The sequence below is a fragment of the Nelusetta ayraudi genome, unplaced genomic scaffold (assembly GCF_046127955.1).
Source record: "Nelusetta ayraudi isolate G7.1 ecotype Tasmania unplaced genomic scaffold, CSIRO-AGI_Nayr_v1 ptg000135l, whole genome shotgun sequence".
Taxonomy (NCBI): Eukaryota; Metazoa; Chordata; class Actinopteri; order Tetraodontiformes; family Monacanthidae; genus Nelusetta; species Nelusetta ayraudi.
The window spans coordinates 8,788,693-8,792,984 of NW_027466185.1; the positions used below are offsets into that span (position 1 = coordinate 8,788,693).

Genomic DNA, 4,292 nt, shown 5'->3' on the forward strand with positions numbered 1-4,292 from the left:
CGTGACTGTAATCAACCAATGGGAGCGTTTCGTCTGACGTCAGGGGTGAAGCGCGAACTACGTCCGGGACCACAGTAACAACCAACTCAAATAGTTCACTGTATTTGTTGCTCATTTCTCGCTGAGGATGTCCTGCAAACGAAGCCTGGATTTCTGCGGAACCATTTCCACGCGCCTCTCCTGCGCCCTTCATGAAGATGACCAGTCCCAACGCAGTGAATGCCGTATTCAGAAAGTTGGACGCGTTCATGGATACTGTAAATAAGCGGCTGGACAGGATGGAGTCGATGCTTTGCAAGGTCAGAGAGAAAAGGAGACGGCATCGAAGAAGAAACTGCTCTGCTTCAGTAAGTTTGTTTTTCTTGCCCGATGTGTGTGTGTGTGTGTTTTATATATATATATATATATATGATTACTGATATATTTTACACTTTTACGTTGCTGCCTATGGAATGGACCGATTATTAGGCTACTTTATCCCATGTGATTGTGAAATTAACCTTTATACTTTTTTCCCTCTTTTTACAGGAAGTTGTGCGAAGGTTGCACAATGGCGAAAACAACACGCACAGATATGATCCACAGACAAGGTAAGATAACGGTTTTGTTGGTGGAAATATTATTTCATCTGTAATTCCAGCCTGTGCCTTAATTTCTCCAGGCCATTATACCCTCCAAACACTTGGCTTCCTTTGTTCCACAGTGTATCTTCCCCCCACAACCAGGGGGTGACAACACATCTTTTGAGGGAAGTTTCCTTGGCTCTGCCGGATGTGGAGCCTGAAGTCACATTGGGTGAGTCACAATGTCTTATGGCTCTAAACATAAAATAAACCGAGACTTAAAATCAGTTTCATTGATCAAAACATCTTTCTCTCTTATCTCTCACACTGCTCTACTGTATATGCTGAGTTTGATAATGAATTAAACCCATTTCTTGTCTCTAGCATCCTGCAAGACGTACTTTGAGACGATTCGGAAGGGTTACAGGATGAACCAGGATGAGAATCTTCAGAAGAAAGAGGAGAGCAGGATTGCTGCACGCATGAGGCAAAGGAAGAGAAGAGTAAGTGAGACCACATTTCCCCATGTAGTAACATGGGGAAATGACTTAATTAAGAGTAACTTTATTAACTCTCCCCCACTTTGATGTGTTCAGTGGTCTAACTCCTGTTCCTGCTGTACAACGTGAGAGCTGGTGTCCTCCAAACTGGCGAAGAGGCCTTGTGGGGGACTGCAACAGTGGACCTCATGTCCGAAGAGGAGGACTCCATCTTGGATGGAAGGCCAGTGTAGGTTGTCCAGCCTCCACCACGCAGTGCAGAGTTGTCGACACTATGTGGTGTGCTCCAGCAGAGGCTGGACATTGACCAGAAATATGTTGTAACTCACCGGCAGAGACTTGATTCACTTGAGACCAAAGGCCACTAGTGTCTTTTAAATGGCACATGCAGCAGCGGTGCTCATATTTTGTGTGTATATTCTATTGTCCTTTGAAATAAAGCTTTTTGATCAGAAAAACATGTGTCTAATTCATCTTTGGGTGACATATATGTATATTATACATATGATAATACACTAATAATAATAAATAAAAGGAATAAAATAAATACAATAAATAAAAATAATATGTAAATTTAAATTAAAAATAAGAAGCTCCTCCCTACACACTGGACCAATGGGAAGGGGTTTTTATAGGAGGGGCAAGACATTGTTCCACCTATCCAGAGGAAGACTGTTGACCAAGGTGTGAAATGCAAATATTCCCTAGCAAGCACCCAGGGGATTATTCACCATGGCAACCAGGTGTGAAATGCAAATAGCTGTGGCCCCCACCAAAACTGGTATGTATCCAGGAGTATCCAGGAGTATCCAGGAGTATCCAGGAGTATTCCGGTCCGTGTAACAACAGGGATACTCCTGGATACTCCTGGATACTCCTGAATATCTGGGCTGTATCCAGGAGTTTACAGGAATATTCCGGCCCGGATACATGGCTTTTCATGCAGTGCAGCGGGTGTGTCGGAATGACTGTGGCAGTTTTCATTGCTTAGTTCCCAGACTGGTCTCCCCGCCTACCGTAAGGCTGTGAAATAATGTCACCATCCCCGTGTTTAGACCAGCTTGACAAGCAGAAGTTCGGCTGAGTATTCTGAGCATCTGCATGCCAGCCCACAACAGGATTAGAGCCGCCGCCTGGAGACGAAATGGCTCTTTCCCTCCCAACAAACTGCACGCGAGGAATGGGACCACGTGCAGCGCTCGCCACTATCACTTGTAGACTTTCTCGTGTTTTGCTGAGGCTTTACTGCTCTCGAGCTTTTATTTTCTCCCCTGATTCTTTTGCAAGCAGCAAAATAATCTTAAACACGGCTTACATGGCCTCCTCCAGGGAGTCAATTTTAGCCAGCTTTCCTCCTTTACTAGAGACGTTTGTTTGTACAACAGTCTGAAAACAAAATTTCAGCGATACATTTTGATTCCTCCAAAACGCAGAGACAGAGCGAGTTTCTCCTTATAAAGAGCATCAAAGCACAGAATGTGACACACTGAACTCGGCTCGAAAGGCCAACAAAGAGAAAACATTTCACTCTTTTATTTGCCCTACAAAGTTTTTTTGTGAAAAGAGAACTTTCTCCACTCTGATGCGCCTACGGGCGTTTGTGTGCTGCTGAGTCTGATGCACACTGCTGGCTGGATAAACTTTCCAAATCACATCGCACTGTGCTCAACTGATATGTAATATATTGATGCTGATATGATCTGGTGCAAAAGCACTTTGGTGACCATTCGAACTTCTGGATTCCATGTGAAACATCAAAAGGGACTGACCAGCATTGTTTATCTGGAAATGAAATAAGATTAAAATGAAATATTTGGGATGTTTTTGAACATCAGGTTTAATCAAAAAAGAGACAGCGGAATAAACGCAGCGATGGAGAATATTTTGTCCTTGCATTTACATGGCTTTGGTTCTCTGAGTGCAGCGGGAGGGAGTTTGAGTGACAGAGTGGCTGCAGGCCGCCGGTCATTTACCCTTTCTCAATTTTGTTGTTGGGGACTCTTGGCTGACTAAGTGCTCCAAATGAATTCTGCCTCCTGCCAGCGTCCCTTTCTTTCATCCCCCTCGTCCTCCTCCTCCCCCACCCCACCTTCCTCCACCCCCGCTGTCCCTCTGCTTGCTCTCACCCCTTCAGCCACCGCTCACTCTTTAAGGCTTTTTAAGATTGAGGAAGCAAAATGGATGAGTGGACGCCGGGCTTTAGGAGATGAGTACAGAAACAGGGCACAATCCCGCAGAGTGGAGTTGATGGCTGCAAAACAACTTAACAGCATGACCTCCATATTCAGCCATTGTGTTTGGGAAGAAAGAGGATGTTTTTTTGTTTTTTTTTAGCTACACACAAGAGGAGAAACTGCTGGTCGTAACCCGTACATTTTCCACACCATAAACCGGAGGCCGCCGTGTGGCCGGCGCATATCCGCACATGTTAATGAGTCCTGGAATCGCTTCGAGTGTTGTGTTTTTGCGAGTGCATGCAGATTCCTTTTTGCTTTTCCGTCGCATCCCTCCGCGGCGGGGCTCGCAGCCGCTGCCAAAAGCAGGCTCTCTAGTTCAGCAAACATCTGGGCCTCCCTGGACGGCTGAGTGTGTGAGGAAAAGTGAGGGAACAGGCTGCATGATAATGGAAGCATAAAGTTTAAGTTGAAGAAATACTTTTGAGAAGACTGTAAAGGAAAAAAATGAGTGGGGGCGGGTGGGACTTGTGGGGGCTAAATGGAAAGAATCGGGCAAAGCGTATCTTCCGCTTTTTAATTGATTGAGGAGCGTGTGATAACAGGTGGAAATGTACTGCATACTAATTTGTTTCTTGCACTCGGAAGTTAATTTATGTTACCTGTGGGTTCCTTTAAAACTAAATCTTCTCTTCCTTCTTTATGAAGCAAGCGTTTGTATTGATTGAGCCTTTAATTTCTCAGTGTCGGTCTTATCTGCCGTGTGGTGTTTGGACAAATGCCTCAACCATCGAGCGCATATTCCAGGTGGTCCACGTATCTGCATGAAGCCGACGTCCACACTTGATTGGATTTTGTTATCTCTGTAATTGTTTTAATCATCCAATCACAATTTACACGCGGGACGAAAAGGAATAGCGAATGTTAAAAAGGGGGGAGGCTACATGTTGACAGAGGAGGCGAACCAACCCCAATGGTGCTGAAGCAGATTTGTTTTGTTGTTTTTTTGTTTGTTTGTTTGTTTTTGATTAATTACAGAAAAATGTGCCAGACAC

At 44.6% G+C, this 4,292-nt stretch overlaps 1 long non-coding RNA gene across 1 annotated transcript; it reads left to right on the forward strand.

Moving 5' to 3' along the window:
• Positions 1–233: 233 nt before the first annotated feature.
• Positions 234–1,487, forward strand: LOC142876983 (uncharacterized). The gene is made up of 5 exons (XR_012923761.1): positions 234–347; positions 529–590; positions 704–795; positions 948–1,172; positions 1,359–1,487. It is a non-coding gene; the product is annotated as an uncharacterized LOC142876983 (long non-coding RNA).
• Positions 1,488–4,292: the final 2,805 nt, after the last annotated feature.